Raw genomic sequence first — 25,119 nt, 5'->3', positions numbered from 1 at the left:
TTTTTGAGAAAAAAATAATACACATAGTTGAAGGAAAAAAAATTTTTAGTCTTAACCAAGTCACTTACCAACATGTGTGGGCCTCTTGGGCACTGCATACCTCTCAAACATTGAAATCAGATCACTACCTTCATTTCCTGTTCTACATTGATTTCATGCTTATTTGCTTTTTGTCCAGCAACCAACAAAACTCAGCTTCACAAAGATATGATGTCACTGAAAGGAATGTAGTAAGATCTAATGTTGAAAATGTGGACTACCTGTAGCTAGTAGTTCACACAGTGGCTGACAGATTTCAAATATTGCTGTGGTTCCCTTGAAAATTTAAAATATCACATGCTGCCTCTATAAATGTGCTACAGTCCCTTGGGGTGCCATGGGACTATTGTCCTAGGTACTATATATAGATCACTTACTTCTCACAATAGTTTGGAAAGTAGATGTTATTATTGCCAAGTTGGATGAGAAAACTAAGATCTGAAAAGGGCATGAATTTACCCCAAACCTCCTACTTAGTAATTAACAGAGCAGAGGCTTGAACCCAAGCCTTCTGGCTCCAGACCCCATTGCATCATGCCATGTGTCATGGGATTTGCAGGATTAAGGTTTTCACAGCTTCCTCTCCCTATGACCTTTCCTGAGTTTCAAGCAACATTGAAATGACTATTTTTTTAAACATGTGGAAGTGCTTGAAGCTCATGGAAATGATTTTAAGTCATGTCTACATTTTTAGTTTTAAGGCACACCTGCTAGAAAATAAATTCTCTTGAGCAGAGATTAAAGAACTTTAAAATGGTCTTAATATAGCCCAAGGAAGATTGTTTAAGCTTTGAAATCAAGACAGTACATTTCTAATTAACTTGTAATTATTTACTGCTAATTTTTAATATGACGTTCAGTATGGACCACATATCACTCTTTTTCCAGCTGTCAGGACAGTCCCTAAACTAAACCTTCTTCACCAGCTGTTGCCTAATTTAATATGGTCCATTTTGGAATGTTTCCAACTCTGCCTGCACATAATTTCTAAGTCTCAACAGACCTGTGCAAAAATGAACCATAACTATAATCTTTCATGTTACTCATAGTTCTATTTAATTATCTGAAATACTACCTGATAAATAGTGCAATCAGAAGAATTCCAGTTTAACAGTAACTACTTCCACATCACTTTTTTGCTGTCATCTAATTTGAAACAGGTTTTGGATTACTACCTCTAAATTATGTAAACTACTAATCAATGATTAATTTAAGAATCTTCAGGCTGCTCCCTTTTTTCTTTTTTTATGTGGTTCCTAAGTGTCAATAAATTCAGGCCTAGTCAAATAAAATTTTTTTCTTCCCTAGACTTTTTAGACCTTTATTTTCTACTGAGTTTGTTGAGGAGACAAAAGGTAGGTGGTTAGAACCAAAAAGAGTAAATCCATACAATAGAAAATTATTTTCAAATCAAATGTCTCCTAATATAGAATTAAAAGTACATTTGTATAAAATGCCTCTGACAGATTATAGTTCAGAGAATTATCTGAAGGTAAGTGGAAAAAGTGTTCTTCATTTAAAACAAAATTCGTCAGTGAATGAAAAGAGAGTGACGTTTATTGAGTACTCTGTAAATGCCAGGCATTCTCATTTATTATTTTGTTTGAACCTGAACACAACAGTGGGAGGTCATTGTTATTACCTTCATTTTGCAGATGAGGAAACTGGAAGCTGAGACTTTGAGGAAATCTCCTAAGTTTACAAATGAATATTACTTAGAGCTCACATTCAAACTCAGGTGGGTCTGACATCAACATTGCAACATGGCTTTTGCCCACAAAGGTGTGCTGCCTCTAGATCAAGATTTGTGGGGATGGGCTTGTGTCTTTTATGATTCAGAATATGAAAACATGATATTAATTTTTTAATTTATCAAATATTTATTGAGTGCTGCAATATGACTGGCACTTTTCTAGGAGTTAATTGTGCTAATTGTGAATATTGACATTTATTAAGTTGTATAACTTATTTGCATCTTCTAAAAGTCTGATTTATTTTTAACTCTTCTGTTGTTTGACATTAAGGATCTCAAGGGATCCCAGTGAGTTGGTGATTATCTACAGTATTGAAAAAATGTTGGACTTGATCCCAAGAGAACTGTGAATTCGTGTTTGTTTTTCTACTTGGTACCTTGGTGGTCAAGAGTCAATTTCTATGTCCTGGCTCTGTTTTTTCATTTGCATAATGAGAGGAATGAAATGTCTGATCTCTGAAGTTCTTCTGAGTACTGATATTCTAAGCATCCTCATGTTTTATAGGTCATTCACAATGATCCATGTGATTTCTGAAAGAAATGCCTTTGGATTTGTCTTTGGGAAGTATAAATGAGGTACAGTGAATGAAACCTTTAAAGCACTATGCCAATTGTATTAGTTTTCTATTGCTGTGTAATGAAATACAACAGATTTTGTGGCTTAGAATAATACGTATTTGTTATCTCACAGTTTCCATGGGTTAGGAGTCTCAGCATGGTTTAGCGGGGTCTTCTGCTCAGGGTCTCACAAGGCTGCAGTCAAGGCTAATTCATTTCTGGGGCTTGGTCTTTTTCCAAGCTCTGGTTGTTGGCAGAATTCCTTTTCTTATGGTTGTAGAATGGAGGTCTCCATTTTCTTTTTGGCTGTCAGCCAGAGGCAGCTCTCAGCCCCTAGAGGTTGCTGGCAGTTTCTTGCTCTGTGGCTCCCTCATAAGCCCTTTCAAAACCTGGAAGCTTACTTCTTCAAGCCAATGGGAAGGAGTCTCTCCCTCCTGTCTGCTAAGACTAAGTCTTATATGACCATACTAGGTTGAATAGTGTCCCCTCAAATTCATGTCTACCTGAAACCTTACAAAGTGACCATTTTTAAAAATGGGTCTTTGCAGATGTAATTAGTCAAGTTAACATGAGGTCATACTGGAGTAGAGTAGGTCCTAAGCTACTAACTGTTGTCCTTGCAAGAAAATAGAGGCATACAGACAAACAGAGGGAAGACAGCCATATGGCAGCAGAGCCAAAGATTGGGGTTTGGCTGCTATAAGCCAAGGAACCCTAAGGATTTCTGGTAACCACCGAAGCTAGAAGAGGCAAGGAAAGAGTCCTCCCCTAGAGCCTTCAGAGAGGTCATGGACCTACGGGCACCTTGATTGCAGACTTTTAGCCTCCAAAACTGTGAGAAAATACATTTCTGCTATTTTCTGAGCCACCAAATTTGTGGGACTTCATTATGGCAGCCCTAGAAAACTAATACAATAACATGATGTAATCACAAGAATAACAATATCCCATTACCATTGCTATATAACATAACCAAATCAAGGAAGTGACTGACATTCTATCATCTTTGCTGTTTCTGTTGGTTGGAAGCAAGTCACAAATTCCTCCTACACTGAAGGGGAAAGGATTATACAAGGTAACTCATTGGGATCACCTTAGGATTTACCTGCCACATCAATGCAAGTTTATCTTATTTTGTGAGAGTGGACCCTTCTATTATGTAGGAATTGAATTAAGCAGCCCTATCTAACTTTCTTTACCATTTCTAATTATTTTAAAATTATCTGAAAAGATATTTTAATAAAAAGATTCATTGTGACTAATATTTTTCTTAATGATGGCTCTTTAAAGTCTACCACTCAATATTTTCTATGCTCTTAATTGTATTTTAAAATGGATTTGTTGATACTTTGGCTACAAGTTGTTCTGAAGATGAAAGTTAGTCAATCCTTTGAAAGTATAAAAAAGAGAAACAGAGAAATTTATTAGCTAAACACTACCCTCTTAAAAAATCATTAATGGGGAGGACCTTCAAGATGGCAGAGGAGTAAGATGTGGAGATCACCTTCCTCCCCACAAATACATCAAAAATACATCTACATGTGGAACAACTCCTACAGAACACCTACTGAACACTGACAGAAGACCTCAGACTTCCCAAAAGGCAAGAAACTCCCCATGTACCTGGGTAGGGCAAAAGAAAAAAGAAAAACAGTGACAAAAGAATAGAGATGGGACCTGCACCTCTGGGAGGGAGCTGTGAAGGAGGAAAAGTTTCCACACACTAGGAAGCCCCTTCACTGGTGGAGACGGGGGGTGTGCGGGGGGGGGGGAGAAGCTTCAGAGACACGGAGGAGAGTGCAGGAACAGGGGAGCAGAGGGCAAAGCGGAGAGATTCCTGCACAGACGATCTGTTCCAACCAGTACTCACCAGCCTGAGAGGCTTGTCTGCTCAACCGCTGGGGTGGAGTGGGGCTGGGAGCTGAGGCTCGGGCTTCGGAGTTCAGATCCCAGGGAGAGGACTGGGGTTGGCTGCATGAACGCAGCCTGAAGTGGGCTAGTGCACCACAGCTAGCCTGGAGGGAGTCCAGGAAAAAGTCTGGACCTGCCTAAGAGGCAAGAGACTATTGTTTCAGGGTGCGTGAGGAGAGGGAATTCAGAGCACCACCTAAACAAGCTCCAGAGATGGGCGCAAGCTGTGGCTATCAGCGCGGACAACAGAGATAGGCATGAAATGCTAAGGCTGCTGCTGCAGCCACCAAGAAACCTGTGTGCAAGCACAGGTCACTATCCACACCTCCCCTCCAGGGAGCCTGTGCAGCCTGCCACTGCCAGGGCCCCATGATCCAAGGACAACATCCCTGGGAGAACACATGGCGCACCTCAGGCTGTTACAATGTCACACCAGCCTCTGCCTGCTGCAGGCTCCATCCCCCCTGCGTGAGTGAGCCAGAGCCCCCTAATCAGCTGCTACTTTAACCCTGTCCTGTCTGGGTGTGGAACAGACATCCTCAGGCGACCTACATGCAGAGGCAAGACCAAATCCAAAGCTGAACCCCAGGAGCTGTGCGAACAAAGAAGAGAAAGGGAAATTTCTCCCAGCAGCCTCAGGAGCAGCAGATTAAATCTCCACAATCAACTTGATGTACCCTGCATCTCTGGAATACCTGAATAGAAAACAAATCATCCCAAAATTGAGGCAGTGGACTTTGGGAGCAACTGTAGACTTGGGGGTTTCCCTTCTGCATCTAATTTGTTTCTGGTTTTATGTTTATCTTAGTTTAGAATTTAGAGCTTCTTATCATTGATTTGGTTGCCCTCTTTCTTATTTTTTTAATATGTATATATATATTTTCCTTTTTCTCTTTTTGTGAGTGTGTATGTGTATGCTTCTTTGTGTGATTTTTGTCTGTAGAGCTTTGCTTTAACCATTTATCCTAGGGTTCTGTCTGTCTGTTTTTGTTTGTTTGTTTGTTTTTAGCACATGTTATCATTGGTGGATTTGTTTATTGCTTTGGTGTCTCTCTTCTTTCTTTTTTTAATTACTTTTTAATTTTTAATAATTTTAAATTTTATTTTAATAACTTTATTTAAATTTAATTTAATTTTCTTTCCTTCTTTCTTTCTTTTCCCTCCCTTTTCTTCTGAGCCATGTGGCTGACAGGGTCTTGGTACTCCAGCTGGGTGTCAGGCCTGAGCCTCTTAGGTGCAAGAGCTGAGTTCACAACATTGGTCCACCAGAGACCTCCCGGCCCCATGTAATATCAAACGGTGAAAGCTCTCCCAGAGATCTCCATCTCAACACTAAGACCCAGCTCTACTCAACGACCAGCAAGCTACAGTGCTGGACACCCCATACCAAACAACTAGCAAGACAGGAACACAATCACACTCATTAGCAGAGAGGCTGCCTAAAATCATAATAACTTCACAGACACCCCAAAACACACCACCAGACACAGTCCTGCACACCAGAAAGACAAGATACAGCCTCATCCATCAGAACACAGGCACCAGTCCCCTCCACCAGGAAGCCTACACAACCCACTAAACCAAACTTAGCCACTGGGGGCAGACACCAAAAACAATGGGAACTATGTACCTGCAGCCTTCAAAAAGGAGACCCCAAATGCAATAAGTTAAGCAAAAAGAGAAGACAGAGAAATATGCAGTAGATGAAGGAGCAAGGTAAAAACCCACCAGACCAAACAAATGAAGAGGAAATAGGCAGTCTACCTGAAAAAGAATTCACAGTAATGATTTAAAGTAAATGATTTAAAGTATCATTCACAATAATGATAGTAAAGATGCTCCAGAATCTTGGGAATAGAATGGAGAAAATACAAGAAACGTTTAACAAGGACCTAGAAGAACTAAAGCACAAACAAACAATGATGAACAGTAAATTAAATTTAGACTCCTCTAGAAGGAGTCAATAGCAGAATAACTGAGGCAGAAGAACGGATAAGTGACCTGGAAGATAAAATAGTGGAAATAACTACCACAGAGCAGAATAAAGAAAAAAGAATGAAAAGAATTGAGGACAGTCTCAGACACCTCTGGGACAACATTAAATGCACCAACATTTGAAATATAGGGGTCCCAGAAGAAGAAGAGAAAAAGAAAGGGACTGAGAAAATATTTGAATAGATTACAGTTGAACTTCCCTAATATGGGAAAGGAAGTAGTCAATCAACTTCAGGAAGTGCAGGAATAAATCCAAGGAGAAACATGCCAAGACACATACTAATCAAACTATAAAACTATCAAACTATAAAAAATTAAATACAAAGAAAAAATATTAAAAGCAGCAAGGGAAAAGCAACAAATAACATACAAGGGAATCCCTATAAGGTTAACAGCTGATTTCTCAGCAGAAGCTCAGCAAGCCAGAAGGGTGTGACAGTACATATTTAAAGTGATGAAAGGGAAACACCTACAACCAAGATTACCCAGCAAGGATCTCATTCAGATTTGATGGAGAAATTAAAACCTTTACAGACAAGGAAAAGCTAAGAGAATTCAACACTACTAAACCAGCTTTACAACAAACGCTAAAGGAACTTCTCTAGGCAGGAAACACAAGACAAGGAAAAGACCTACAAAAACAAACCCAAAACAATTAAGAAAATGGTAACAGGAACATACATATTGGTAATTAACTTAAATGTAAATGGATTAAATGCTCCAACCAAAAGACATAGACTGGCTGAATGGATACAAAAACAAGACCCCTATATATACTGTCTACAAGAGACCCACTTCAGACCTAGGGACACATGCAGACTGAAAGTGAGGGGATGGAAAAAGATATTCCATGCAAATGGAAATCAAAAGAAAGGTGAAGTAGCCATTCTCATGTCAGATAAAATAGACTTTAAAATAAAGACTATTAAAAAAGACAAAGAAGGACACTACATAATGATCAAGGGATCAATCCAGGAAGAAGATTTAACAATTTTAAATATTTATGCACCCAACATAGGAGCACCTCAACACATAAGGCAAATGCTAACAGCCATAAAAGGGGAAATTGACAGTAACACAATAAGAGTGGGGAACCTTAACACCCCACTTTCACCAATGGACAGATCATCCAAAATGAAAATAAATAAGGAAACACAAGTTTTTAATGATACTTTAACAAGATGGACTTAATTGATATTTATAGGACATTCCATGCAAAAACAACAGAATACACTTTCTTTTCAAGTGCTCATGGAACATTCTCCAGGATAGATCATATCTTGGGTCATAAATCAAGCCTTGGTAAATTTAAGGAAATTGAAATCATATCAAGTATCTTTTCTGACCACAACGCTGTGAGACTAGGTATCAATTACAGGAAAAAGTCTGTAAAAAATACAAACACATGGAAGCGAAACAATACACTACTAAATAACCAAGAGATCACTGAAGAAATAAAAGAGGAAATCAAAACATACCTAGAAACAAATGACAATGAAAACACGATGACCCAAAACCTATAGGGTGCCACAAAAGCCGTTCTAAGAGGAAAGTTTATAGCAATACAATCCTACCTCAAGAAACAAGAAACATCTCAAATAAACATCCTAACCTTACACCTAAAGCAATTAGAGAAAGAACAACAAAAAAACCCCAAAGTTAGCAGAAGGAAAGAAATCATAAAGATCAGTTCAGAAATAAATGAAAAAGAAATGAAGGAAAGAATAGAAAAGATCAATAAAACTAAAAGCTGGTTCTTTGAGAAGATAAACAAAATGGATAAACCATTACCCAGAATCATCAGGAAAAAATGCGAGAAGACTCAGATCAACAGAATTAGAAAAGAAAAAGGAGATGTAACAACTGACACTGCAGGAATTCAAAGGATCATGAGATAGTACTACAAGCAACTATATGCCAATAAAATGGACAACCTGGAAGAAATGGAGAAATTCTTAGAAAAGTACAACCTTCCAAGACTGAACCAGGAAGAAATAGAAAATATGAACAGACGAATCTCAAGCACTGATATTCAAACTGTGATTAAAAATCTTCCAACAATCAAAAGCCCAGGGCCAGATGGCTTCACAGGCGAATTCTGTCAAACATTTAGAGAAGAGATAACACCTATCCTTCTCAAACTCTTCCAAAATATAGCAGAGGGAGGAACACTCCTGAATGAGGCCACCATCACCCTGATACCAAAAGCAGAAAAAGATGTCACAGAAAAAGAAAACTACAGGCCAATATCACTGGTGAACATAGATGCAAAAATCCTCAACAAAATACTAGCAAACAGAATCCAACAGCACATTACAAGGATCATACACCGTGATCAAGTGGGATTCATCCCAGGAATGCAAGGATTCTTCAACATATGCAAATCAATCAATGTGATAAACCATATTAACAAATTGAAGGAGAAAAAACATATGATCATCTCAATAGATGCAGAAAAACCTTTTGACAAAATTCAACACACATTTATGATAAACACCCTCCAGAAAGTAGGCATAAAGGGAACTTACCTCAATATAATAAAGACCATATATGACAAACCCAAGGCCAACATCGTTCTCAGTGGTGAAAAACTGAAACCATTTCCAGTAAGATAAGGTTGCCCACTCTCACCACTATTATTCAACATAGTTTTGGAAGTTTTAGCCACAGCAATCAGGGAAGAAGTAGAAATAAAAGGAATCCAAATTGGAAAAGAAGTAAAACTGTCACTCTTTGCAGATGACTTGTTATTATATATAGAAAATCCTAAAGATGCCACCAGAAAACTACTAGAGCTAGTCAATGAATTTGATAAAGTAGGAGGATACAAAATTAATGCACAGAAATCTCTTGCATTCCTATACACTAATGATGAAAAATCTGAAAGAGAAATTAAGGAAACACTCCCATTTACCATTTCAACAAAAAGAATAAAATACCTAGAAATAAACCTACCTAAGGAGGCAAAATACCCCTGTATGCAGAAAACTGTAAGACACTGATGAAAGAAATCAAAGACGATACAAACAGATGGAGAGATATACCATATTCATGGATTGGAATAATCAACATTGTGAAAATGACTGTACTACTGAAAGCAATCTACAGATTCAGTGCAATCCCTATCAAACTACCAATGACATTTTTCACAGAAGTAGAACAAAAAGTTTCACAATTTGTGTGGAAACACAAAAGACTCTGAATAGCAAAGCAATCTTGAGAAAGAAAAACAGAGTTGGAGGAACCAGGCTCACTGACTTCAGACTATACTACAAAGTTACAGTAATCAAGACAGTATGTTCCTGGCACAAAAACAGAATATAGATCAATGGAACAGGATAGAAAGCCCAGAGATAAACCCATGCACATATGGTCACCTTATCTTTGATAAAGGAGGCAAGAGTATACAATGGAGAAAAGATAGCCACTTCAATAAGTAGTGCTGGGAAAACTGGACAGCTACATGTAAATGAATGAAATTAGAACACTCCCTAACTCCCTACACAAAAATAAACTCAAAGTAGATTAAAGACCTAAATGTAAGGTCAGACAATATAAAACTCTTAGAGGAAAATGTAGGCAGAACTCTATGACATAAATCACAGCAAGATCCTTTTTGGCCCACCTCCTAGAGAAATGGATATAAAAACACAAATAAATAAATGGGAACTAATGAAACTTAAAAGCTTTTGCACAGAAAAGGAAATCATAAACAAGATGAAAAGACAACCCTCAGAATGGGAAAAAATATTTGCAAATGAAGCACCTGACAAAGAATTAATCTGCAAAATATACAAGCAGTTCATGCAGCTCGATATCAAAACAACAAACAACCCAATCCAAAAATGGCAGAAGACCTAAATAGACATTTCTCCAAAGAAGATATACAGATTGCCAACAAACACATGAAAGGATGCTCAACATCACTAATTATTAGAGAAATGCAGATCAAAACTACAGTGAGGTATCCCCTCACCCCGGTCAGAATGGCCATCATCAAAAAATCTACAAACAATAAATGCTGGAGAGGGTGTGGAGAAAAGGGACCCCTCTTGCATTGTTGGTGGGAATGTAAATTGATACAGCCACTATGAAGAACAGTATGGAGTTTCCTTAAAAAACTAAAAACAGAACTACCATACGACCCAGCAATCCCACCACTGGGCATATACCCTGAGAAAATCATAATTCAAAAAGAGTCATGTACCACAACGTTCATTGCAGCACTATTTACATAGCCAGGACATGGAAGCAACTAAGTGTCCATTGACAGATGAATGGATAAAGAAGATGTGACACATATATACAATGCAATATTACTCAGCCATAAAAAGAAATGAAATTGGGTTACTTTTAGTGAGGTGGATGGACCTAGAGACTGTCATACAGAGTGAAGTAAGTCAGAAAGAGAAAAACAAATACCGTATGCTAACACATATATATGGAATCTAAAAAAAAAACAAACAAAATAATGGTTCTGAAGAATCTAGGGGCAGGACAGGAATAAAGAAGCAGCTGTAGAGAATGGACTTGAGGACATGGGGAGGGGGAAGGGTAAGCTGGGACGAAGTGAGAGAGTGGCATGGACATATATACACTACCAAATGTAAAATAGGTAGCTAGTGGGAAGCCACCGCATAGCACAGGGAGACCAGCTCTGTGCTTTGTGACGACCTAGAGGGGTGGAGTAGGGAGTGTGGGAGGGAGAAGAAAGAGGGAGGAGATATGGAGACATTATGTATATGTATAGCTAATTCACTTTGTGATACAGCAGAAGCTACCACACCATTGTAAAGCAATTATACTCCAATAAAGATGTTAAAAAAAAATCCCTTTGTGACTCCTAAGAGATAGCTAAATGAGTAAACAAAACAAAACAAAAATCATTAGTGCTCTTAGAGATATTGTTCAGTTGATCAGTATACCATTGAGATTCTATCATATACCTTCAGAGCATTGTACAAGATTATTAAGCATACCTTAGTACATCTTCACTATTTCAAATGATAAAATGACATGGACAAAGGCAAGCTGAGACTTGTCAGCCAGCAAAGTCTTTGCCCTTAGATTCCTCTATGTAGTATATACTTACACAAAACATTAGTAGATTCCGTCATATTTATTATATTTTACAGAACAGCAGTTCAGGGTTAGCAGGAACCAACAAAGTAAAGCAATGACTCTATTTAGCTATAGGTACTCTGTGGTTTTCACATTGGTTCTTGAATCCAAACTTCCACAAATACTACGAATGCAGTCAGATTTGTGAACTAATACTCCAGACACATCTCTCATATTTTCCTATGGATTTCTTTGTGGACTGTCGGACAGACATGTGTTTTTTCTTTGGGTACTGCCATAGAACTCCCTTATGGGATAGATTTCAACCCTTAGTCAGCCTTGGGAAAAAAAAATATTTCCTTATATATGAACTTATTACATATCATGTTGCATAACTATTCCGGGTGCACAGCCCTATACATTTGGAATACTCTCTAGGGTTTGAACTTTCCTTTCAGAGAAAGTTTGTTTGAAAACATATCAGTTTTTTTAAAGATAGAGGCTTACATACTTTCATACACAGTGCTGTCAAAATCAGGCTCCTAATCTATTCTTGATTCTATAAAGATCACAATTAAAATTCTCTCTCCTTGCCAAATTCCTATCTTTAATGCTGCATGAATAATCCTTTACGGTATCAGTATTTAATACAGCCAGAAAGAGGTATTAAATGTGATAACTCCAGAAAGATTATTTGTGTAATATCAAGCATGGAAAAATTAAGTACATTTTAGGTCTCTAATCTTAGAATTGCCATGTAATGTAATGAAGTAAAATTGCTTCATGTAAAGAAGTTCATATGTTTGAGTTTCTGGCTCTGGATTTTAGCAAAATGAAGTGTTCTATAGGTCCTTGCTGAAACTTAGATAAAGGCATTATTTCTCCTCTGAGTTTTCTGGATTTGTTCTCTCTGTGAGAGATGTCAGAATCCTATAGATAAAATCAGAAGCTCTGGAGTCAGTTGACCTGAGTTCAAATTTGAGCTCTGGCACTTTTTAGCCATAAAATTGGATAGTATGATACATCACAGGGAATTTGTGGATATTAAATAATGAATGTAAATTGCATAACATGAAGCTTAGCACGTAGGTAATGCTTAATATGGTAGCTAAAATGAATCAACAAAAATAAAATTTCAACTCAACACTCACTTCCAAGTGTCTCTGAAGCAAACTTAGGCTGTGAAGAAATTTGCAGATGATCTGGGGATTTTCTTTGGATGAGAATATTTTGGCACCACCCATCCTGGTAGGAAGGAACAAACATTCACTTGCCACCTATTGCACATCAGATAATATGTTAGAATACTTGCATAGATGAACTCATCAAATTCTTACCCACCCCCCCAAAAAACAAAAAAAAAACCTATGAGAGATTCTCATTTCAAAATAAGGAACTAAGCTCAAATTATAATAAGTTGCAGAGCTGTGATTTAAATCCACATCTGTTCGACTTTCTAATCCAAGCTCTTACTGCTTCACCATGCTGCCTCAAAAAGCAAAGCTCCCTGAAATTCAGCCATGTTATATGACTTCTGTGTGCCATGATGAGAGAAAAATAAAAATAGAAAGTGATGAAAATTTTTACCATGCAGAAAACTTGACATTTCCTGTGAAAAGGCATAAATGAATTCAAATGGTGGACAAGCCTAGAAATTTTTGGGGAGGCTTTGAAACACAATTAGGCATATACAATCAGACATATTCTCAGACTTGCTTCTGTAGATCTTTCTTTTTTATTTCCACCCACACATACATGCATTCACACTTGCCTGGATCAGTTTGTGCCTATTGACAATCTTGGACTCAGATGCTATGAGGGTGGTTGGGAATGGTAGGTGGGGAATAACTACATTTGCATTTTGAAAATGTCACACTGGCTGCAGTATGGAGAACAGGTTAGAGAAAAGCCAGATGAATGTAGGGAGGTCAGTTAGGAGGCTACTGCAGTAATCCAGGTGAAAGATGGTGATTCTTAGAGTAGATTGGTAATAATCAAGAGGGTGAAAAGTCAATGGCTTTGAATTAGAATTTAAATCAATGGCACTTTGTGATGGACTGGATGTGAGTGCTTAAGTGAGAAAGGTTCTAGAGCTCTTAGTTCTGTAAGGGTCACTAAAATAGGGAAACAGAAGTAGAATCATACTTTAGGGGAAAGATCAAAACCTTGCTTTTTGTATATGCTGGACTTGAATATGCTGAGTTTGAGACTTCCAAATGGAAATGTAGGATAGGAAGTTGAAAATAAAGAAATAAATCTCAGAGAATAGTCCTGGATGAGAGATAGAAATATGGGGGAGGGGGTGATCATAGTATATATGATGATTAAAGCTGTGGATGTGATTTTTCTCAGAAAAATACAAAGGGTGAGACTGAAAAGTTGTCTACTACCCAGGCTTTTGGAAGTCCCCCATCTGTTGGGTGGGTGGATGAAGATGAGCCTGCAAAAGGAAATACAGGAATGACCAGAGCTCAAGGAGTAAAACAGAAGTGGCTGTTGTAAGAAAAGATTTCAAAAGGAGAGACTAACACATATGATCATAGATGAGGACTGAAACATATTCATAGATTTTGTAACATGGAATGAGTTAGTGACCTTAAGATCTCTTTTAGGAACCGAATTGCAGAGGTTGAAGAGTGAGCAGAGGTGTGAAATTGGTACAGTGTAGAGGAAAAATAAAACCTGAGTTTGGTTAGGTTTTTAGAAACTGTGAAAATCAGTTAGGCTCTCTCTTTTCTTTTTTCTGCCTATTTAAGAAAAGCAAAATGTTGCCATTTTTATGGTAATTTTTTTCTTATACCCCAACCAAAAAGAAAAAAAACAAAAGAAGATAAAAGAAAGAAAGAGAACCAAATTAAAGCCAAAGGGAAATCTTCATAAGTATGTTAGAGGTAGTGTAATTCTTCCACCTAGAGATGGGGAGCTAGAATGTGGAACATAGAGACTATTCCAGGCCAATACAGAGGAATCTTCTTATTTGGGGAAGGATAGGGAAGGGGCAGGAGTGTAGCTATGATGGGGGTGGGTACTCTAGTTGGGTAAAGCATAAATCCAGTTAAGCTAAATTATCCCAGAAATGTCCTCATTGATGAGCTTGAGTTCTTGATGTTCCCAAGTCAATATTATTTTGTTTTTCTTTGTGTTTCTGATGAGATTTCACTTTTCTTTGGGGGCAATAGAGACCAATGTCTAGTTTTAAAAATGTAGAGGAAGTGAGGGTAAGGGGAGGAAGATCCCTGACAGCATAAAACTTCTCTGTCATATCAAAGTAGGGATAAGTGATTTTAAGTTAAAGGCATGTGTAATTCCACTTGATTAGTTTTTCAGCACCAATTTGGTAGAAAGCATTCTATCAGTGTTTAGGGTACTCTTCAAAATGTACCTACCTATAAGTGTTTGGTTTTTTTCTTAAGTATTTTATTTTTTTATTGAAGTATAGTTGATTTATACTATTGTATTACTTTCAGGTATAGAGCATAGTAATTCAGTTTTTTTGCAGATTATATTCCATTATAGGTTGTTAAAAGATATTGGATATAATTCCCTGTACTTTACAGTAAATCCTTGTTGCTTGCCTACTTTATGTATAGTAGCTTGTATCTGTTAACCCCATATTTCTAATTTATCCCTCCCTCCTTCCCTCTACCCTTTGGTAACCCAAATTTGTTTTCTATATCTGTGAGTCTGTTTCTATTTTGTATATAGATTTATTTGTATTATTTTTTAGATTCCACATGTAAGTGATATTATGTAGTATTTGTCTTTGTCTGACTTATTTCACTAAGCATTATACTGTCTAGGTCCATCCCTGTTGCAACAAATGACAATATTTCATTATATGTATATATATCTCTCTATCTCACATGTTCTTAAGCCAGTCATCTGTTGATGGGCACTTGGGTTGCTTCCATGTCTTGGCTATTGTAAATAGTGCTGCTATGAACATTAGGGTGCATGTATCTTTTCAAATTAGAGTTTTTGTTTTTTCCAAGTATATGCCCAGGAGTGGGATTGCTAGATCATATGGTAGTTCTAGCTTTAGTTTTCTGAGGAACCTCCATACTCTTTTCCACAGTGGCTGCACCAATTTACATTCCCACCAACAGTATAGGAGAGTTCCCTTTTTCCACCTCCTCTTCAGCATTTATTATTTGTAGACTTTTTGGTGATAGCCATTTTGACTGGTTTGAGGTGATACCTCATTGTAGTTTTGATTTACATTTCTCTGATAATTAGCGATGTTGAGTATCTTGTCATGTGCCTGTTAGCCGTCTGTATGTCCTCTTCGGAGAAATGTCTATTTAGGTCTTCTGCCCATGTTTTGATTGAGTTGCTTGTTTTTTTGATAGTGAGTTGTATGAGCTGTTTATAATTTTGAATATTAACTCCTTTTTTTCGCATTGTTTGCAAATATTTTCTCCCATTCCGTAGGTTGTCTTTTCATTTTGTTGCTGGTTTCCTTTGCTGTGCAGAAGGTTTTAAGTTTGAATAGGCCCCGTTTATTTATTATTGCTTTTATTTCTTTTGCCTTGGAAGACTGATCTAAAAATATTGCTATGATTTATGTCAAAGGATGTTTCACTTATGTTCTCTTCTAGGAGTTTTATGGTGTCAAGTCTTACATTTAGGTCTTTAAAGTATTTTGAGTTAATTTTTGTATATGGTGTGAAGGAGTGTTCTAATGTCATTGTTTTGTATGTATCTGTCCACCTTTCCCAACACCACTTGTTGAAGAGACTGTCTTTTCTCCATTGTATATTCTTACCTCCTTTGTCATAGATTAATTGATCATAGGTGTATGGATTTGTTTCTGGTTTTGTTCCATTGATCTATGTGTCTGTTTTTGTACCAATACCATGCTGTTTTGATTACTGTAGATTTGCAGTATAGTCTGAAGTCTGAAAGGGTTTTACCTCCAACTTTGTTCTTTTTTCTCAGAATTGCCGTGGCAATTCTGGGTCATTTGTGGTTCCATGTACATTTTAGGATTATTTGTTCTAGTTCTGTGAAAAATGTCATGGGTATTTTGATAGGTGCATTAAATCTGAAGATTGCTTTGGGTAGTATGGCCATTTTAACAATATTAGTTCTTCCAATCCAAGAGCATGGGATATCTTTCCACTTCTTTGTATCATCTTCAGTTTCCTTCATCCATGTTTTATAGTTTTCAGAGTATAGGTATTTTACCTCCTTGGTTAAGTTTATTCCTAGGTATTTTATTCTTTTTGATGTGATTTTAAATGGGATTGTTTTTTTACTTTCTCTTTCTGATATTTCATTATTAGTGTATAGAAATATAGCAGACTTCTGTATATTAATCTTGTATCCTGCTACCTTGCTGAAATCATTGATCAGTTCTAATAGTTTTGTGTGGAGACTTTAGAGTTCTCTATACAAAGTATTAAGTCATCTAAAAATAGTGAGTTTTACAGGGAGGGGATATGGGGATATATGTATACATATAGCCGATTCACTTTGTTGTACAGCAGAAACTAACACACCATTGTAAAGCAATTATACTCCATTAAAGATGTGAAGAAAAAAATAGTGAGTTTTACCTGTTCCCTTCTGATATGAATACCTTTTATTTCTTTTTCTTATCTGATTGATGGGGCTGGGACTTTCAATACTATGTTAAGTAAAAGCAGTGAGAGTAGGCATCCTTGTCTTGTTCCTGAATTTAGTGGCAAGGCTTTCAGCTTTTCACTGTTGAGTATTATGTTGGCTGTGGGTTTATTGTAAATGGACTTTATTATGTTGAGATGTGTTCCCTCTATACCCACTTTGATAAGCGTTTTTATCATGAATGGATGTTGAATTTTGTCAAATTCTTTTCTGTGTCTATTGAGATGAGCATGTGGTTTTTATCTTTTTCCTTTTGTTAATGTGGTGTGTCACATTGATTGATTTGTGTATGTTGAACCATCTTTGCAACCCTGGAATGAATCCAACCTGATCATTGTGTATGATCCTTTTTATGTATGGTTGGATTCAGTTTGCTAATATTTTGTTGGGGATTATTGGATCTATATTCATCAAAGATATTGGCCTGTAATTTTCTTTTTTTGTAGTATCTTTGTCAGGTTTGGTATTAGAGTAATGGTGACCTCCTAGAATGAATTTGGGAGTGTTCCCTTATCCTCATTTTTTGGAATAATTTGTGAAGGATAGGTATAAATTCTTTATATGTTTGGTAGAGTTCCCCAGAGAAGCCATCCAGTCCTGGACTTTTGTTTGTAGGGAGTTTTTTGGGTTTTTTTTTTTTTAATTGAAAATTCTATTTCATGTCTAGTGATCAGTCTGTTCAAATTGTCTGTTTCTTTTTACTTCAGTCTTGTCAGGCTCTATGTTTCTAGAAATTTGTCCATTTCTTCAAGGTTGTCCAATTTGTTCACATATAACTGTTCATAGTATTCTTTTATGATTTTTTTTGTATTTCTGTGGTATTGGTTGTTATTTTTCTTATTTTGTTTGAGTCCTCTCTTTTTTCTTCTTGGTGAGCCTGGCTAGAGGTTTGTCAATTTTGTTTATCTTTTCAAAAAACCACCTTTTTGATTTATTAAATTTTTTCTATTTTTTAATCTCTTTTATTTATTTCCTTTCTAATCTCTATTGTTTCCTTCCTTCTCCTGACTTTGCACTTTGTTTGTTCTTCTTTTTCTAATTCTTTTAGGTGGTAGGTTAAGTTATTTATTTGAGATCTTTCTTGTTTCTTGAGGAAGGCCTATATGGCTATGAACTTCCCTCTTAGAACTGTTTTTGCTGCATCTCATAGATTTTGTAAAGTTGTGTTTTCATTTCTGTTTGTATTGAGGTATTTTCTGATTTCTTCTTTGATTTCATCGTTGACCCATTGGTTTTTTAGTAGCATGTTGGTCATTCTCCACGTGTTCCTTCTTTTCCTGATTTTCTTTCTGTAGTTGATTTCTAGTTTCATAACATTGTCATCAGAAAAGATGCTTAATAGAATTTCCAGGGTCTTATATTTGTTGAGGCTTATTTTGTGACCTAGTTTGTGGTCTGTCCTAGAGAACGTTCTATGCACAGTTGAAAACAATGCGTATTCTGCTTTCTTTGGCTGTACTGTCCTGTAGATATCAATTAAGTGCAACTGGTCTATTGTGTCATTTAGAACCTCTCTTGCCTTATTGATTTTCTATCTGGAAGATCTGTCAATTGATGTCAGTGGGATGTTAAAGTCTCCTACTGTTGTGTGATTGTCAGTTTCTCCCTTCATGTCTATTAGTATTTATATATTTAGGTGCTCCTGTATTGGTGTGTATATGTTAATGAGTATAATATCCTTTTCTTGTATTGATCCAAAATTTATAATATAATGCCCTTCTTTGTCTTTCTTTATGGCCTTTGTTTTAAAGTCTATTTTTTTCTGGTATGAGTATTTCTACCCCTGCTTTCTTGTCGTTTCCATTTGTAGGAAATATGTATTTTCCATCCCCTCACTTTTAGTCTGTGTGTCTTTTGCCCTGAAGTGAGTCTCTTGTAAGCAGCATACTGCAGGTTCTTGTTTTTTTAATCCAATCAGCCACTGTATATTTTTTGATTGGAGCATTTAGTCTATTGACGTTCAAAGTAATTTTTGATAGGTACGCTTATGAGCATTTTGAGACCAGGACTATACATTTTTTTAAATTAACATATAGTAATATTGACTTTCTTTTGCTATGCAGTTATATGAATTTTAACACGTGTGTAGATTCAGTAACTACCACTGCTGTCAGGATACAGAACCATTTCATCACCTCAAGAATCTCCTCCTTGCTACTTGCACACTTTTCCTGCCTAGCCCTTGGAAACTACTGATCTGTTCTCTGTCCCTATAGTTTTATTTTTTTGAGGCTGCTGTATAAATGGAGTGTGTAACTTTTTGAGGCTGGTGTATTTTACCTGAGAATACTGCCTTTGAAATTCATCCAGGTTGTTCCATATGTCAATAATTCATGCCTTTTATTTCTGAGTAATATTCCATTATATAAATATACCACAATGTGTTTATCCATTTACCTGTTCAATGACAACAATTGTTTATAATTGTTGGCAATTATGACTAATGCTGCTATAAACGTTTGTGTACAGGTTTTTGTGTGAACATAAATTTCCTTTCCCTAACGTAGTTAACCAAGAGTAGCATTACTGGGCCATATTATAAATGTGTATTTAACTTTAAGAGACACTGGAAAATTGCCTTCTAGCCGTACCATTTTGTATCTTGGTTTTAAAACCAAAATTAGATACACATTAATATTAGAATGACTATAATTTTAAATTCTGGCAATTTCAAGTGCTGACAAGGATGTGGAGAAAGTAGAACTCTCATACATCATTGGTGGGAATGCAGAATAGTACAGCTGAATGAAAAAAGGTGGGGGGAGGGTCATACTCTGATAATCTAATCATGGAAATGGCATTTCATCACTTTGCTGTATTCTGTTTGTTAGAATCAAGTTACTAAGTCTAGCTCACACTCAAGGGGAGGGAATTCCACAAGGCTGTGAATATCAGGGAGGAGGGATCACATTTGGAGTCTTTGGAATGCTGCCTAAAACAATATTTAAAGGAAAGGGCAACATATTTACAGAGAAGAATATTATATTTGCACAGATATGTACCATTTCTATTGCTCTTCCTATATTCTTGATGTTCTGAATTTCCTTCTGCTATCATTTTCCTTCTGTGAAAAAATTCCTTATCTTATTATTTCAGAGCAGATCTCCTGATTATGTATTCTCTTAGTCTCCCTTCTTCTAAGAAAGTATTTATTTCACTTTTTTATTCCTGAAGGGTATTTTCACTGTGTGCAGTGTGCTGGGTTGACAATTTTTTTCTTTCAGCTCTTTAAAAATGTTCAATTTGCTTCTGGCTTCCATGTTTTCTGATGAATTTGAATTGTTGTTTTCCTATAAATAATTTGTTATTTACTCTGGTTACTTTCAAAGAATTTCTTTGTCTTAATTTTCAGCAGTTTGATTATGATGGTTCTAAGCATGGATTTCTTTGAGTTTCGCCTGTTTGGGGTACACTGGGCTACTTGAATCTGTAGGTTTATATTTTTTACCATATTTTGGAAGTTTTCAGCCATTACATCTTCAAAGCTTTTTGAGTAACTGGGCTCTTTCTCGTCTTCTGAGACTCCAATGACAAAAATGTTAGATCTTTTGATATATTACCATAAATCCTTGAGGCTTTGTTACTTTTTTTTCCCCAACTTGTTTTTGAGTTAGGAAAATATCAATGGATCTACCTTCAAGTACGCTTAGTCTTTTCTTTGTCATCTCCAATCTGCTATTGAGCCTTCACAGTAAGTTTTTAATTTTGGTTATTGGTTTTTGCAGTGCTAAAATTTCCATTTAACTCTTCTTTATACCTTCTTTTTTTTGCTGAGATTTTGAATATCTTTTCTTTATTTTAAATCTCTTCATTTCTAGTGTATTCTCCCTTTCTTGTTGGAGCATTTTAATAATAGCTGATATAAAGTCCATGTCACATAATTCCAGTATCTGTGTCATTTCAGTGTTCATGCCTATTGCTTGTCTTTTTCCATGCAAGTTGAGATTTTACTAGTTCTTTATATGCCAAATAATTTTAGATTTTGTCCTGGATATTTTGAATGTTATGAGACTCTTTGTCTTATTTAAATCCTATGGAGAATGTCGATATTTTTGTGTTAGCAGGCAACTGACCCAATTAGTGTATGTCACAAGTTCTGTCCAGACTTCTGTGGGTTGTGGTTTCAATGTCAGTTCCATTTTCAAAGCCTTTGCCATATTATTCACATATGTCCCAGGTACATACCATTCAATGTCCAGTCTGAGTCTTATCTCTCAGTTAAGTTCTCACAGTCTTTGTTATGCTGTTTAAGATATGATCCATTCATGTGTAACTTAGGGTGTGAGCCCAGGAATTAAAAAAAAAATTTATGGTGTTACTTTCCCAAGCTCCTTCCTGTCCTCAGAATTTTCCAGTTTCCTGATGTTCCCATTGTTGATTTTCTGGCTAGAAAGCTGGGACTTTTTTTAACCTGCTTTGCTGCCCTGCTCACTTCTCATGACTGTACTTGCATCTGGGGCCCACTGGTTATAGGAGCTATAGAGAAAAGAGCATTGGGGTTTTGTCCCACCCTCTCCAAGTATGACTTTCCTTACTCCTTGACTCTAAAATACATTTTCCCTCTAGCATGACAAAGTTTTAAGTTTTTTTGTTTTTTGAATGAATGAATTTTAAAGAAGAAGTTATTTTGCTAAAAGCTTACACTTTTCTCATTTGAATCACAGCCTGTACTCTATCTGGTACCAAGCATAGGAAGCAAATTGTGGGTACAATAGTCTTAGGTAAGTACCATGTACTAGGGGAATCCCTTGTAGGATAAGAAATCTGAAATTAACTATAAGATGAGGGTTAGACAACAGGAAGTGCAAAGAGAAGGATACAAGAGAGAAATGAATAGTTCATCTAATAGGTACTGGCTCTGCCATGCTGGTCTAATGTTGAAGTTGAACCTATACCACCATCCCTGAAAAAAAGGTAGATTCATGTATCTTTGAGTTCTCTTAGGTCTTTTGAGGTTATAAATTGCAAGTTCTGTAATGGCTTCCCTTTTATAGGCCTATGTCTATTCAAAACCACATTTCTGCCCACAGTGGGTTAATAATTCAAAGATTACATTTTGATGTTCCTGGGAGGTCTGTGGAACTCAAAATAAATGAAAGCCAGGACTTTCAGCCATACTCTTACCACCTTTCCGAGGTAAGAATACAAAGGAATCCTATTCAAGGACATATAAATCCTTTAAAGATCTAGTTTTATAAGAGTGAAACATTTAATAAATATTGTCCAATTTTTTACTCTGAACTGGATACTTAAAACCATGTGACTGGTTATCAGACTAAAAATAAAATGATTTTCAAAAATAAACAAAACCTTCCAAGTGGTGCATAAAAATGATATCATTGAAATCTGAAAACTCTCTTTAACAGTTTATGTTTTTGCAATGATGTCCTACTGATGTCTGATGTAAGAAAAAACAAAAAAACCTCTTAGAGAAGATTAACTACTTGAACCTGGGCTGCCAAATGCATTTAGCAAGTCTTACAATTTTGGCAGAATATCACATCATCTAAACAGAGGAGGTAAACTTGAGGTGTAAGGGATATGAGATGCAGTATGCATTCTTGACTCTCCAGACAGTAGATTTTGGAAGGTGATAAGATAGGTCAAAGCTTCTGAGGAAAAAGTTAAACGAATTCTGAAGCTGCCAGTGATATATCCTGGCTGGACTAAAATCAAGGCATTTTTATTAGTCTAGGCAACCTAGAAGCTATTGACACGGGGTTCTTTTATTTTATCTTTTAAAATATAACTTCCACATTGCTGTTATATCAAGAATTTTCCTTATTGGGGAACTTGAAGTTTGGTACGCATGCAAAATGGCTCATCTTTTCAGCAGTGTGGAAAAAAAATGACTTGATCATAAATAACATAAATAATATTAAATAACATTAATAAAATTAATAATGTTTAGGTAAAGAATGGAGAATTATAAGCAAGGTACATCTTAATTCCTCTACTTTCTTCATAATCAATGTGCATGATAAGCAGTGTACGTGAGAGGCAAAGTGCTCTGAACATCTCTGAGGATGAAAAAGTAATTTGTTATGTGAAAAATAACAAAACTACTTGTAGCCGATCTAATTACAGATACATAGTTGGTGCAGTGGGGGCTGGTGGGAGACATTGTTCTATTACCACTGACTGTAATAATTTATGATATTTATTTAGTTTGTGCCAAATTTGCTAAATTTTGCCATAGAGTTATCTTTAGGGGCAGTATTGTGTTACCTATCAAGAGTTTTGTCTCTGCTGTCAGACTCTCTAGGGGCCAATCCTGGCTTCACTGTTTTCTAGTTTGTGATTTTAGGCCCATTGTTTGCTATCTCCTAAGCTTCGTTTATCCCATCACAAAATGAGATTAATAGTGTCTATTTCATAGGGTTGATGTGAACATTAAAATGCTTTGCATCTCATATAAAATGCTTAGCATAATATTAGCATAAGCATTTAGTAAACACTCCATTAATGTTAGCTATTACAATGACATTGCAATTCTATAGAACAAATCAAGTAACTCAGTGAAAGCTCTTTCCATGAAAAATGTCCTATGAAAGAATTGATATACAATTTAGTCCAGCAAGTTTGGGATTGCTGGTCTTTCATGTTTCATAACCTGGTGTATAATAAATGGATTTTTACTGTAATTTTAAAAGTTATTTAAATTATATTTATAAAATTAAGTTCTATTCATACATTTACAGAAACTGGGAAATATGACCATGGACCCTCAGGTTTCTTAACTCAGGTTGAAAACACTGAATTATGTTGACCCTTTGTTCCTTTAGTAAAGATTCATATAGAAAATTTAGTACCAGTCCATTTAACTGCCTACTCCAGAATCAGAATATTTATCTCACTTCACTGAGACTATTATACCTTCAGATGGAAGACTTAAAATAAAAATATCTTTGAATTAAGTTTGAATCTTTTGAATTAACTTCTGTTTGTGTTGTTGAATCTGGCAATCAGCATTTCAGCTATATTTTTGTTATGTACACCAAGGTAGTGGGGCAGAAAGAGAAGTTTAAACAAGAGTTCCATGTTTAAGTGTGAAAGTCATCAAGAAAGGATTGAGGGATTTCCATGGTGGTTCAGTGGTTAAGAATCTGCCTGCCAATGCAGGAGACACAGGTTCGAGCTGTGGTCTGGGAAGATCTCACATGCCGTGGAGCAACTAAGCCCGTGCAACACAGCTACTGAGCCTGCACTCTAGAGCCCATGAACCACAACTACTGAGCCCATGTGCCACAACTACTGAAGCCCACATGCCTAGAGCCTGTGCTCCACAGCAATAGAAGCCATCGCAATGAGAAGCCCACACACTGCTACAAAGAATAGCCCCCACTCGCCACAACTAGAGAAAGCCCGCGTGCAGCAGCAAAGACCCAACGCAGCCAAAAATAAATAAATAAATTAATTAATTTTAAAAAATAGATAAGCAACAAGCATATCTATTAAAAAAAAGAAGAAAAAAAAAAAGAAAGGATTGAGCATTGGTTTCTTCTGACAAACCCTTAGGAGAAAGGAAAGATAGGTTGATGTTTTAGACTCCCACAATTCTTGGTAATAATGTGCTCAATGCATACTTTCTGAATAATTGAATTCAATTTGGTTTTGCCTGCACTTGCCCTTTTTCCTCTCATCAAAGACAGAAGACCCTTCTTCTGTCTGTTCTTCAAGGTTCAGCTAAGTTCCTGTCTTCTTTCTTGAAAATTTTGCCACAGTGTCGATTATTTTCTTTAGAGTATCCATGGCCTCTTCTACACAAAGTGTTGGAGGTATCCTTTGTAGTGGTTTCATAGAAGTTCTTGTCACTCCAAAAGCATACATAGTATTAACTAATTCTCTTTTCCCCTGTCCCCACAGTGCTGAATATGTTATAGGATCTCAGTATTTATTTGTTTATTCATTATATTTGGGTGATTGAAATATGTGAAACCTATGATTCTGCAGATGCTTTGTTAGTTGTTAATTATTTTTGTGACTCAGAGCTGGTATTTGAAATCTGGGGTTTGTGTATCTTCAGTTGTTAGTATGGTATTATTTTCATCTTGGAGTGAGTAGCAAAAATGCTACTTTACTTCATTAACTCTGAAACATAGAGTGCTTAGTTTGTGTTTACTAAAAAGATATTCAGTGTCAATTGGAGGACCTTGAGAGGTTCTCTGGGCTCTGTT

The 25,119-nt window shown here is 36.4% G+C and overlaps 1 protein-coding gene across 4 annotated transcripts in view; it reads left to right on the top strand.

The window, feature by feature from the left end:
- The window catches only part of EMC2 (ER membrane protein complex subunit 2), a 392,876-nt gene that overhangs the window by 93,582 nt on the left and 274,175 nt on the right, over positions 1–25,119 (top strand). For 2 of the 4 annotated variants that reach the window (XR_014236531.1, XR_014236532.1), the window contains exon 13: positions 1,695–1,777. The gene's annotated coding sequence lies outside the window, so the exon portion shown is untranslated. Of the gene's footprint in view, positions 1–1,694; positions 1,778–2,063; positions 3,615–25,119 lie in introns of those variants that run through there. The other 2 variants (XR_014236533.1, XR_014236534.1) reach the window with 2 other exon arrangements.

Source organism: Balaenoptera borealis (genome assembly GCF_965194805.1).
Source record: "Balaenoptera borealis genome assembly, chromosome: 17".
NCBI classification, from domain to species: Eukaryota; Metazoa; Chordata; class Mammalia; order Artiodactyla; family Balaenopteridae; genus Balaenoptera; species Balaenoptera borealis.
The sequence above is the reverse complement of the archived record's forward strand: the minus strand, read 5'-3'. Positions and strand labels throughout refer to the sequence as shown.